General features: G+C 42.5%; 1 long non-coding RNA gene across 1 annotated transcript in view; it reads right to left on the reverse strand.

Moving 5' to 3' along the window:
- Window positions 1-205: 205 nt before the first annotated feature.
- LOC123653035 overlaps window positions 206-14,121 on the reverse strand; it is a 36,861-nt gene continuing 22,945 nt past the window's right edge. The window contains exon 2 of the long non-coding RNA XR_006742674.1: window positions 206-555. This is a non-coding gene — a long non-coding RNA (uncharacterized LOC123653035). The remainder of the gene's footprint in view (window positions 556-14,121) is intronic.

Consider the following 14,121-nt stretch of genomic DNA (forward strand, 5'->3'; position numbering starts at 1 on the left):
ATGAATGGAGGGAGGGTCGAATCCACGCATCTCTCAGGAGTGAGGAATGCTGCCACGGAACGCTAACATTCAAACTCCTGGAAGAAAGCATTTAGGAAATGAGATGAGTATTTAAATTATCTTCAAGAGTCAATTGTTGAAAGGAGTGTTTCCTTTATATTTTTATAAAGGAAATATATTTTGGGCTGCTGCAATTTGCTTGGGGTTTTTGTCTGATTTCAGGTCTTAGGAGTAATTTTGCAGGTATTCAGAGCAGTCACACGGCCACATACTTATCGAGGTGTGATCTTCCCCGCTGGCTGGATCTATGACAGTTGGAGAAAGTTCTACCAGCTACACTGCCAAGAACTAATTTTCAGCTTCTTTTCACCTTGCCCAGACTGCCACCCTTTAAATGGGCAGGAACATTTTTGTTACCTCTGGCTGCACAGCAAACTCTCACAAAGCCGAGCCCTTGAAAATAGCTATGTCATATGGTCCCAGGTTTGGTGGGTCAGAATTCCGAATGGACACTGCCAGGGGTGCTGGCCCCTGTCCATGTCGTCAGAGTCTCCACTGAAAGGATGAGGCACCTTTAGAAGTTATAAGTACCTGGACTTTTAAAGCACATTACACATTCCATTTTCTGTAAAAGGAAGATAAAATATATGTTGTTCTTTTTGTCTTGATGTTTCAGTAGGTCCAGTGAAAGATTGTAAAACGTTAAGGTTGATGAAGGAAGAGTTGCCATTGATTTCTGAGACTTTAGAATTAAAATCTACGGGCATCTCACTGGGACATACACTGGAGAGAACAGCAGTTTTTCCTCCCGGGGGATGGGAGGGGGGAGAGCTGGGGCGGGGGGGCTTGGAAGAACCTCAGGTCTCTGCGTGGGGGCCTCTGCCCGCTCTCTGGCAATGGACACCGCCTCTGAGGGCACTCCTCAGCCTGAGAAGACTACATGCTGTGTGACTCCAACTCTACCACATTCCGTAAAAGGCAGAACTCATTGTAAATCTGTGGCTGCCAGGAGTCAGAGGGGAGCGAGGGCGAGGAGGCGGAGCTCAGACATTAGAACAGTGAATCTTCATTCCAGGTGATGACTTATCTCATCACACATTTTGTCCAACACCATAGAAAGCACAGCACCGAGGGTGAACCCTACTGTGCACTAGAGACTTGGGTGATAATGATGTGCCATGTAGGGCTATGGTTGTAACGATGCACCTGGTGGGTGTGCCTAGTCGGGGAGGCTGTGTGTGCAGAAATGAGGAAAGAGGGGGCTCTCTGTGCAACTTTACTGGCAACCTAAAACTACTCTAAAATGTTTATTTTTTTTTAAAGTCTCCTCAGCTAAGTTTGATTTAATATGTAATTTGGAAAAGAAAAGTTTAAAACTCAACACAAGAGCTTTGTTTGAGGAAACATGCTATCAAAATATGGGTCCAGCTAATGAAGAGACATCAGCAAATAGTTCCCTGTTTAGAGGAGTCTGAAGATTCACCAGAGAAATGCTCTCAGTTCCCTCTCTGAGAGGGAGGTTTGAGTGGAGGACATAATAAGGTGCCAGCACACAGGACTGCCTGCCAAGAATGCCCTTTGGCAGCGCCTGGTAAGAGGAGTTGGTGTTGGAAGCAGGCTGGGCAGTGATTCCGCTGACTGGAGCTGGAGAGGCTCCATTGGGAACCTTGGTTAGGGCATCCTGCTTCTCTCAGACAGAAGGATGGAGGGTGTCTGAGGGGGCCAGCGAGCATGGTAAAAGGTTTAAAAAATGCACCCCCTGAGAAAAGATAAGAGAACTGGACACATTGTATCTGTAGGAAAGAAGACCTGAGGGAGTCATAATCCCTATTTCACTCCCACATAAAGGGGCATTATAGCAGTCCATCGCCTTAACCACTCGGCCACCTCGTCCACGACAATAAAGGGGCATTATAAAGAGGACCGGATTAATTATTCTCATTAGCCAATGGGGACAAACAAGAAGTAATAGGCTTGTCACAGGGCAGCAGGGCAGGGCAGGTGAAACATCAGGGTGAGTTTTAAGGCCACCGGAAGTTGGAGGAGACAAGGGAGGGCTTGTGTAGAGAGGCCGCTTGTCCTCAGAGGGAGCCGAGGTGGAAGTGACATGACGGTGTGGTCAGTTGGGATGGGTTGGAATTTTAAAACCAGTTCCTCCCTGATATACACAGCTTGGTGTGTCACTTACTCTTTCTCCACTCACACAGTAGATTTTGGGCTCTATGTGGATGAGAACAGATATGTGTCTCAGCTTTCCCCACTCTGCATCTTTATAAGAGAAGAAACACTATTCTTAAATGAGAGTCAACCTATGTTTATTAATTACATCTGTTATTAGAGAGTGCACAGTGTACTATTTCATAATTCCTGGAATGTACAACTTCCATCAACCTTTGAAATGTTTTACAGAAACATAACACTCAACAATGTCTAAACAAGAGTGTGACAAGAACAGTGAAACATGCTTTTATGAAAAATAAAATTGCTTTACTGGTCGGCTCTCTCTCTCTCTCTCTCTCTCTCTCTCTCTCTCTCTCTCTCTCTCTCTCTCTCTCTCTCTCTCTCTCTCCCTCTCTGCCATTTTCTGGCTTCCATCAAGCTTTAGAAAATCTTTAGCACCTGAATCAAGGAACATTCAACCCCAAATACTCACCCCCTACTGTGGTTTATTGGGATTTTATCTGCCTAAAGATTGGGCAAGTTTACCTCATTATTTCCCCACTCTCTTATTGGTCATAAAGTCTGTTGCCCTTGATACATCTTTTCATGGAGCCGTTACTGAAACCGCCGATAATGAGGGTCTCCATAACGACTCATTAGTTCCTCCCACTGGAAGCGCGAGCATTACTTCTGCAACACTGCACCTCTCCACTCAAGAAACAGCAGCCTGCTTAGCTACCTCCATAAACACAACTTCTCCGAAATCACTGCTGCTCCAAAACCTTCTGTTATCATCCCACAATCTTAATTTTTTAAAATGTGTTATCATGCTTCTTGTGAAAGCAGCAAAATGGGTTTAAAGATTTCTATGGCTTGCATGTGCTTTTATTTGTCCCAAACTCTTTCAACTGACAATTGTTCACTAAAACCAAGTAGATTGGACTCACTCATGAGAAATAAAAGTAGTCCTTTGTGATCTTTCTGCCTTTGTGAAAATAGCATACTTCAAAATAGTTTTGGATTTCTAAGTTGATTGTTTAAAGACAAGCTTCCATGCAGTCACTCCTAACCTCTGGCACTGCACACCTCATGTTGCGTTTCCTGGTGAGTAGCGCCTAAGTCACCCGGCCTCAAGGATGGCCGGGATCAGACACCACTGAGCAGACGTTCATCATAAGAGAAGTGGTTTTGTGCGAATACAATCTTGGAGATACATCTTAATCAATTCAATGTTGTATTTCCAGTTTTGTATATGTTTTCAATATATATTAATGAAGAATGGGTTTAGATCCTTAAAAGGAGTAAGTCTGTAAGAATAAATTGATTTTACTAGAGATTCACAATTAAACATTCTTACTATATTTGACATTATGGGACTGAAATAAGCAGATAATTAAATTTTTAAAAGAACATTTTAAGCAGTCTTAATGGAAGTTACTTTGGGCATTAAAAATTAAATTAAATGTTTCCAAGTTTCTGATTCCTCAATATAGTCAGTTGCAAGTCCTCTATACCTTCTAGAGGAGTGACCCCGCCAACCTCTTGTTCTCACTGAGGCCAGGTTTGCCTCCTCATTGCAAACTGAGCGTCCATGTCCCATTAAACCCCACTGCCCAGCTGCCCACAGTGCGAAGCCGAGTTGGGCAGGGCCTCGGTCTTGCCACTTTTCTTTGTTTTCTTTTCTTTCTTTTTTTTTTCTTTCTTTTTTTTTTTGTGTGTGTGTGTGTGTGTGTGTGTGTGTGTGTGTGTGTTTTGCACCAGCTCTTTTTTCTTTTGATGATATAAGCAATAAGCATTTACTGTGTACCATTTGGAAAACATCAAAAGCGTAAAGATTAAAATAAAAACCAATCTTAGTCTCATACAAAGCAATGGAAGTCCACTGCAGGTCCCCATCTTCTGAGCCCTCATGCTGCACCTGTAATAATTTCTGCCTGAAATGCCTTTCCGGTACTCAGCCATCTTGGACTATTTAACTTTAAAATTCAGGGAGCATCTTGGGAATGCTGTCTATGACCCCTGATCCCTGGCTGTGAAATGCTGTAGTCATTTGTATAAACACTGTCACTCTCCCTCAGGTGGGCTGCTGCCAAGTAGCAGGGTCTCAGACATTTTTACAGGCTGCCTCTGAGCATTATGCCTGCATCCAGTGGGCTCAGTAACTTTCTCATAAATGAGTCGAGTAATCATTTTCTCTTGGTCACTGAAGAGTCCATCAACTCACAGCTGCCCCTGCCCCAGAGCCCTATGTGAGCAGGGAAACTGGCTGCACAGGTCAGGGTGGAGCTGGAGAGCACAGGGTAACCCCCTTACCCCAATCCCACCTTCCAACCCCCCACCCTCCACCTTCCCCAACCCCCAAACCCCAACCCTCCACCCTCCCCATCCCCAACCTCCCACTCTGGAAGTGGCTCAGTGCTTGCTTTTGCCTTTTAAGCCAGGTTCCTCTGCAGAGAGTTTGAGTCTACACTACTCATGCAGTCATTGCTTTATCTATTTAAAGAAAATCTTTGCACCAGTATGCGTTTAATGAACAAAATAAACTGGTGAACAAAATAGATCCAGAGACAGAGAAGCATGGAACAGACTGTGGAACCTCAGAGGAAGGAGGGGTGGATGAGTGGGTGGGAAGAGATCAACCAAAGAACTTGTATGCATATATGCATAACCCATGGGCACAGACAATGCGGTGGGGTAGGAGGTGAAGGCATGGGATGTGGAGTGGGAAGAGGCTGGAAGAGCTCAATGCGGGAAAAAGGGGACATATGTAATACTTTCAACAATAAAGATTAAAAAAGAAAATCATTGCTACCTGACAACACCTTCTGCCTCTGGTGTAAATGTAGAAATAGCTGTACTAATGAATTCATCCTTTTTGCTTAAACGTTTAAGTCCTGGGTTCTGTCTCCCTGAGCCCCTCTAGGCCACCTGCTGTAAACTCCAGGGGATGGAGTTGCGTTGCTCTCAGGGAGCCAGGCAGGCACGGCCAGCACCCACTGGGCGCCAGCAGTAAGGCCCCTCATCCTCACTGGGCGACCTGGCCTTCTCCCACAAGACTGACTCCTAATTCAGACAATTAGAAAGACATGATTTTAAATGACAGCCATAGGTCTGCAGCAGAAACATTATATTTGAACAGAACATTTACCATGAGAAATGTTGTGATATGAACCACATAGTAGATTCAAAAAAGGGAGGAGGATTATTTGGGAACCTTGAAAAGCCACTTTTGCAATAGATGGATTGTTTTAACTCTGTCTTTAAATATCATCAAAGATAAGGTTAGAATGAAAGAAAAGAGAGAATTAGGTAATGTGGAATCATTTATGTATCTTTCCACTGGTAAGTATGTCATAAGAGTTTTAATGCATATAATCACGTTAACATATGACTTAGAGGATGTGATGTGCTCTTTCTGGGACCTCGTAGCCTTATTTCCATGGAGGGGCTGCACACACGGGGAGTGGGGAACGGCCTGGAGAGCGCTGAGCTGAGTCAGGACTGGGGCCGCTGCACTGTCTCTGGGCAGATTTCTGCACGTACTCCAGCTGCCCAGCCCTCCCAGCCCCTGTTGGTACCATATTGTCCAAAAGTCTTCTTCATTCCCACCAGCAAATGAATCTATTTCCCACGTGTCTTAGAGACGGCCCCAGCTGTGCTATGATTATTTTTCCTAAGATAATCTCACAACTTTCTGTGCATTTGTTTCCTGTCCTCAGTGTTTGAGTGGGGTCATCCTCATTGGTGCCAACAACTGAGACTGAACCTTTGGACCCCGGGAAACCTTTTGGGTAAGTAGGGCCCAGCCAGCCTGTTAATTGAGATGCATGATATGACTCCACATTTGTATAGGAACCAGGGCAGTCTCAAGGCTCTTGATAAAGAGGCCTGTCTCCCCGGCTCCTCCCAGGTGCCCGATGTCAGCTGGCTGTGTGGTGCCCAGGCTGGGAGGGGCCAGGGCATGGGGCGTGGTGAGACCTTGCGGTGCTGGAGCCAGTGCACCTTCAGGACAGATGTGCATGGCCCTCCTGTCACGCAGCCTTTGACAAAGACAAAGGCTATTGTGTGCTTACGGCTTATTTTCCTCTAAGAGAAAAACTTAGTAAGCATTTTGACACATGGACTCAGTGTGTCTGTGTAGCAGCTGGAATGACACAATAGACCCTAATAGCTTTTTCAGGTTTTTTCATACTTTCCGCACGCTGCAATCTCTTCCTTTCCCGGAAGATTTGCTTACCACCCCCTACCCTGGGCAATGCTCAGAGTTGGCTATTCATTAAGTGAAATTTAAGAGCCGGGTGACTTCCAAGGGCTCAGGCCTAAAAGGAGATACTTCGTTCTTCACATAGGTTTATTCTTCCCAAACTCCGAATATACAGTAACATGGGGTTACTTTCTAATCTGGATGATGAAATAACTTACGGTGCAGAGTCAGGAATTCTCTGAAGCGTGTTTCAGCGCACCCAGTGGTGCTTGCTACCTGGTGTGAGAGGGCCACCCAGGGGCTGTCTCGGAGCCGGAGCATCATGTGGGTGGGAATACAGGTGGAGCTCAGAGAAGAACGTGTACCCAGAGGGCTATTTGTGGCTTGTGAGTTTGTAAATGAAACAGGTGAAGCAACGACACTGTCTCCCTCCTTCCTCCTTGCATCTCTGTTAGCTTATGTGCCATGTTTCGGACATAAGGACATGGAGGACAGGTAGGAATGTGTGTACAGATGTTTGTCATTTATAAATAGAGTGGACAGTGAACATGCCATGTCTCCATCAGCTGTGATACAAATGCTTGATAATAGAATGCATTTCTTCACAAGCGATTGTCTTTGTAGCTCTGCTCACGCCATCTTTTGCTGTCAGTGCTGGGGGAGAGGCGGGGGGAAGTGCCTGGTGGGGAAATTAGAGCATTGCGATGGCAGCTTCTTCTCCAGCAAATTCTTGTAACAAGTCACCGGAAGGTTACTTTAAATAGATCCTAACAAAGAGTTAAAAACAAAACAAAACATTGGGTCTCTTTGTTCTTCTCCGGCAAATAACAACTTTAGCTTATATTTCAAGATGCATATTTGCTATGTTGGTCCTAAGAACTTAAAAGTGAAGCTGAAATCAATCTCAGATGGATTATCTGTGTGATATAAACATGTGGGCATGAAATGTATGGAGAGTACATATGGCAGGCCCATCTGATATAAACAAGCGGGGCTGAGAAATATACATCTCTGACATGATTGATTTGTTAACTGTGCATGTAAATGGGGCTGAAAACCGTTTTCAAGCATGACCTGCGATAAGCAAATGCATATACATACACAATAAACCGAGATAACACAAGAATAACATCAATTAAAACAATTATGACAACTTCTAGTCATCACGATGTATTGTTTCAGTTCCATCTTAAACAGGAAAAGCTTCCAATTGTTCTTAACTCAACTGGTAACTGATTCCACATTTGTGGAGCCTTGACAGACACAAAGAGTCTTTGTGCCTCTTTTGTATCCACCGAGGACATGAGCTGCAAGCCTGGAAGGGAGCTCTGGGTGCTCTCCGATGGAAGGCAGGTGGATATGCTGCCTACAACCAGACTCTTCCTTATTTTATCCTTGAGAAGACACATTTTATGTTTCCTTATCAAGTGGGCAGGGTAAACGTCTCAGTATTAACATCTATAATGACTGCTTTGAAATACACAGGCCAACAAAACTAAAACTCACAATTTATACTTTAGTAAGTGGATTTGCATTGTTTGAGTTGAACCGAATGCACATAATCCTATGTAAATTTACTAGGCGCAGAATGGCTGGAATCTGTGCCCTCATGCTCTGTATTTGCTCACGCTGGTGAGGGCATGTTCGGCCTGAGGGAGAAGGATTCCTGCCAACACAGCCAGCGACCAGCACTCACTGTTTTGGTATTTGTGTCAGGGTCTTCCTGCATACTTTCCTTCTGAATTAGGCTTCTCCGCTGCTGTTTAACAGGTGGTTAGCGCACCTGTTTTATGAAGCTCCCTCTTCTCTCCTCTCCTCTTCTCTGAAGCAGAGACCTTGGCTGTAACTATCACTTGACCTTGTCAATCACATTATTCAGGGATTGTTCATGGATCTGTCTCCCTATGAGACTATGAACTTGGGCAGAGAAAATCATTGTACATGTCATGTCTGACCAGTTTTTCTTAGCAACAGGACAGTATCCACCTAAAGATTTTCTGCAATTGGTCTCTGATTAGCTTAGAGCATTTTAGAATCTACCAATCTTTGCTCAGTCTCAGCATGTTAACATAGGGACTATCTCTGTTCGACAGCTGTAACTCCTTATTACAAAAGACCGGGACATAAACCTGACATGGAATCTGGGCAGCACTTCAGACTTGGCCCATCAGTGAAAACTTGGCCTCTAGGAGAACTTGTTTAACCAAACTGATTCAGAGGCGTCCTCTCTCCTCTGAGCCCCTGTGGCTCTGTGGCCTCACTGTAACTTCCCACTCAACCGCTACATTCTGGGTCACTATCTTGTCTCCCCAGGAGGAAATGCATTCATGGGTTTTAGACTCAGGTGATCTGAATGGTTGCCCTGAGTTCCCATTAGTTTCTGGTGAAGACCCGGTAGTGCCAGTGACAAAGCAGTCTCAGCTACAGAACCTCCTGCTCAGAGCTGCATTCGTTTATTGAATAAGGAGCATTGGTATTTCAATTGGGCTCCTATAAGAAACATGACTTAATCATTTCTGATGAAACCCACAGGCACACCTACGTGACCATCCCAGGAGATAGCCTGACTTCTGCCTCAGAATCCCACCTGTTAGCCTTTGCTGCAGCTGTGTGACCCCCTGGAAGAGACTAACCATGGTGCTGAGTTCAGAGAAGCCATGGCGATCCCTTCCTCACTGCGCTGCTTGCCTGCTCTTCCCCATGCCTCCGTTCAGCAGCGTCATCCAGGAAAAGGGAGCCTGCAGGTCTCTGCGCCTCTCTGAGTCTGTTTGCTCCTCCAGAGCCAGGGCTGATTATGTAAGTTGCCTTCCAACTCTGCTAGTGCGTGCATGCCTACTGTGTGCAATCATGGGGGTGACATACACACATTTTAAATGGCTAAATACAATTTTCCTATTGGTACATTTCCCACTTAGAAAAGTATGGCTTCAAGGAAGTGAGTCCTGAAGTCCCTGATAATAGATTTTTATTTTAAAGGCAATATCCAATCTGCTTTTATCAATTGCCACCAATAGACCAACCATCTTTAAACGATGCTCAGTCACCGGGCTGAGCCAGATGTGTCAACCCGTGGTTGTTGGCACCACTTCAACCCCAACAGGACCCCCAGCTTGCTAATAAAGAAAGAATTTTATTTAGTGAAAACCAACTCAATTGTGAAATAGCACCTTTTCAGAGCTGTGAGCTGTCCTGGGGGATCAAGCCTCTCCACATCTAGACAGCTCTGGTCTGCTCTGTGCCAGTCTGCTCTGCCTGCTCCATTCTGGGCCAGTCTGCTCTGGCCTGCAAGGCTCAGCAAGGAGAATGCAGTTGCCAGCTGTGGGTGGAAAGGGATCGTGCATTACCCAGCCAGAGGAGCGCTCCCTTTAGAGGCAGAAGTTTCCAGGACTGGTCCCTCCTTGGTTTGTCCTCATGCAGTCACAGCATCTAGAGCACAAGCACCAACTCTTCCCGCATGTTCTAATGCAGATGAGCAAAGGGAGGTAAAGGCAGGAAGTGGGTGCTGAGAATGAAGGCAGCATTGCAGAGATGTTAGAATTCAGGTGAGATTTTAGAATCCAGGTGAGACATTAGAATCCAGGTGCAGCTGGGCTGGACTCAGGGAAGACACCAAGAGAAGCACTTCCTTTCCTTGGAAGACGTGGGCTTTCACTGTGGTATTGTATAATTAAGACTCCGTGCAAAGAGTAACTGCAGGAGTTCAGGGGGCAACTCTGACAGGGAGCAGCCTGCTCGGAATCTGTTTCCCCTTCTCTGAACATCAGCATCTCCGACAGAGATCAGGTGTGGCTGCATCAAGCAGCAGAGCAGCAGGTGTGACAGCATTCCTTGAGGTTTGATGGAGTCCAGAGCAGGACCCAATGGCCAGAAATGTCTTAAAAGCACCAAAATTACTGGAGGAAAATAAATCAAATAGATCACAGTTCACATTGCCAAAAGAGAAAGAAAAGAAATAATTCTTTTAAAAAGTATATACACAGAAAATATAACTAAAAGTGACCAAGCTAAGACCACTTAGTAATAATAGTTGACAATGAGTTAATGGTCCTTATTAACATGCAGACCAGCGTGTGACAAAACCAAGAAGGGCACTTTTAAGCCTTTTTAAAATACCATTGAGTAGGGTGGGCAGAGCACTTGCTGGGTACAGAGTGAATGGGCGCGTCTGGCAGGGGCAAACTGGAGCTGAAAGGTGGAAGGGAGGAGGAAGGATGAGGACAGGTTTCTCCCAGGCACTGGCTTGCCTTTGCCCTTCCATCTCCTCTGTCAAGCACTTCCTGCTCACCTGTGGTTTCTGTCCCCACCCACCTTGGACTACGTAAGCCCCTGGCAGGCCTGGCCTTCCTCTCCCTGCACCATGGCTCTGCTCCTTTCCTCTGCCAGGGCCCAGTTATTTCAGTGTCTGACATAAATATTAGACCAAAAGAAGTCAAAAAAGAGGAAAATACAGACCCATATTCCTCATAAACTTAGTTATAAAAATCCTTAACCATTAACAATTGAATCCAGAAATGTGTAGAAATAATTATATATTATGTACAAATGGGATTTCTTCCAGGTGTGTAAGGTTGGCTCAATATTTGAAAATTAAGTAATGTAATCCTTCATATCAACATGGTAAAAAAAATATTTGAAAATAATTTCATATCAACATGTGATCATATCAATTAATGAAGCTGAATCACTTGAAAAGTTCCAATGCTCATTCATAAGAAAACTCTCATAAAGTAAGAACAAGGGAAACTTCTTCAATTTGATAATGGTCATCCACAGTGATATATACTTATCACAATTGTTAATGGTGAAAGACTGAACTCTTCCCTCTAAGATCAGGAACAAGAAAGGGTGTCTGCCTTCATCACTCACATTCAACATAATGCTAGAAGTTCTACAAGAACAATAAGAAATAAAGAGCATGCATATCTAAAAAACAAACAAACAAACAAACAAACAAACAAACAAAACTGACCCTATTTGTAGTTAATATTATAACTTTATTATTTGCACATAAAATCCCAAGACATCATAAAAATATCTCCTGGAACTAGTAAGTGATTTTAGCAAAATGGAAGGATATAAGATCAATATAGAAAAATTAATTGTATTTCTACAAACTATCAACAAACCAGCAGAAAACAAAACTAAAACCAAAATATAATTTATAATTCTGTCAAAAATACTTAGTTGTAGATCTAGCTATATGTATAAGGTCTCTATGCTGGAAATTGAACATGACTAATGAAGAAAATCAAGATCTAACCAAATGAAGACATAATCATACCTACGAATTAGAAGACTCAATATAGTAAAGGTACTCATTCTCCTCAAATTGATTGATGGGTTTAATGCAATTCCGACCAAATTCCCAGAAACATTTTTTGTAGATATAGACACATTTAATTTATAAAGAGAAGCACAGGCCCTAAAATAGCTACAAAGAATTCTGAAGAAGAATAAAGTGGGAAATCTCAATTTATAGAAATTCAAGACCGTGTGGTGTTGGCAGGAGGATAGACACATAAGAGTGGATCAGAATAAAGAACTCAGAATTAGTTGTACACAGATATGCCCAACTGATTTTGACAAAGAAATAAAAACAACTCAAAAGAGGAAAGATAGCTTTTTCAATAAATGGTGTCAGAGCAATAGGACATCCACATGCAAGAAACAAAACACGAACATCTACCGAAATCCTCCACTTTATACAAAATTAACTCAAAATGGATCTCAAATTTAAATGTAGTGAAAGCATAAAACTTCTAGAAGAACAACACAAGAGAAAACCTTTAGGATCTGGGCTTGCCAAAGAGTTCCTGGACACCAATAACACAAATCATAAGAGGAGAAATTGATAAAAAAACAAAAAAACAAAAAACAACTTCATATAATAATAAAACATGTGCCCTGCAAATACCCTGTTTAAGACAATGAAAAGAGAAGTTACAGACTAGTAGAGGATATTTGCAAACAAAGAATCCAGTTAGAAAATGAGCAAAAGACATGAATAGACATTTTATGGAAGAGGATACACAGATGGTAAACAAACACATCAAAATATGTTCAATAGCATTAGTGATTAAGGGAATGCAAATGAGAAACCCAAGGAGACATTACTGCACACCTAAAAGAATAGCTAACATGAAAGCAGTGATATCACCTCATGTTAGTGGGGATGCAGAGAAACTAGAAAACTAAGATATTGCTGGTGGGGATGTAAAATGAAAATGAGTATGGCATTTAATTGTAAAACTAAACGTGCATACCATATGACACAGCAATTGTACTCTAAAAAACCCATTTGGGACAAAACAGTCATTTAACCAAGATAAATAAAAACTTGTTCACAGAAAAACCCATACAAAAATTTTCAGAGCATCTGCATTCATAATAACCCCACATTAGAAACAACCCATAAGTCTTTCAACTGATGATTAAAAAACAAACCAATAAGCTGTGGTATATCCATGCCATGGGGTGATGCTCAGCAATACAGCACAACAAACTATTGATACGTGCAACAACTTGCATAATCTCAAAGGCATTATACTGCGTGAAAAAAGTCACTCTCAGAAAGGTTGCATACTATATTATTTTATCTACATAACATTCTTTTTAAAATATATATATATTTTATTGATTTTTTACAGAGAGGAAGGGAGAGAGATAGAGAGTTAGAAACATGGATGAGAGAGAAACATCGATCAGCTGCCTCCTGCACACTCCCTACTGGGGATGTGCCCGCAACCAAGGTACATGCCCTTGACTGGAATCGAACCTGGGACCTTTCAGTCCACAGGATGATGCTCTATCCACTGAGCCAAACCGGGTTTGGCCACATAACATTCTTGAACATGAAATGAAAAATGATTAAAGGAGAGCGCCACTGTGGGTAACACGGGAGTATCAGTGGCTATGACAGGTGGCCTGAGGAGCTCCGGTGAAGGAACTCTTCCACATCCTGACAGTGATGTTTGTCAGGTGAATCTCCACTGTTATAACACTGCACAAGCACTGACATAAATGTATGAGCGAAACTGGTGAAGTCTACATCAGGTGGCAGAGTTCACCAATATAACCTTCTTGGTTGTGATATTGTACCTACTTATGTAAACTGATACAATGGTAAATGGGTCTACTATTCCCATATAAATATTCTATATTATTTTTTTCCAACTGTGTGTGAATGCACAATTATCTCAAAAGGAAAAAAAAAATATTTAAATAGTAGATCTTTGGGGATGTTTTGTGGTAATCATATTATTTTACTCTATTGATTTCATCTTAATAGATTTCCTGTAATGAACCAGCTATGCCATCCTGAAATGAAGCCCAGCTGGGTGTGGCATAATTTTCCTCTGTACTCCAGGCTTGATTGATATTCTAATCTGGTTTAGGATTTTTACATCCATATGCACAACTGAGATTTGACTATAGTTTTGTTTTTGTATAAACTTTGCAAATGTAACCAGGACATTTTTCATCTTTTTTTATGCTTCTGGTTCAGTTTATATACCATGGAATGTCTGAATTTTTTTAAAGAATTCATACATAACACTATTTGTATACATAGCATTCCATGAGATAATGCTTTGAAACTACTCCAGTTTCTTCTGTTTGTTGTTATAGTCAGTTGTTCATTTTTTCAGCCAATTTATTTATTTTATATTTTTTTACATTCTTCAATATTTCCAAATGTATTAGCATCAAATTTATATTTAAAATTGTCATAATTCTTCCATCTTGTTTATGTAGTAATA

This window comes from Pipistrellus kuhlii, unplaced genomic scaffold, assembly GCF_014108245.1.
Source record: "Pipistrellus kuhlii isolate mPipKuh1 unplaced genomic scaffold, mPipKuh1.p scaffold_m20_p_27, whole genome shotgun sequence".
Taxonomy (NCBI): Eukaryota; Metazoa; Chordata; class Mammalia; order Chiroptera; family Vespertilionidae; genus Pipistrellus; species Pipistrellus kuhlii.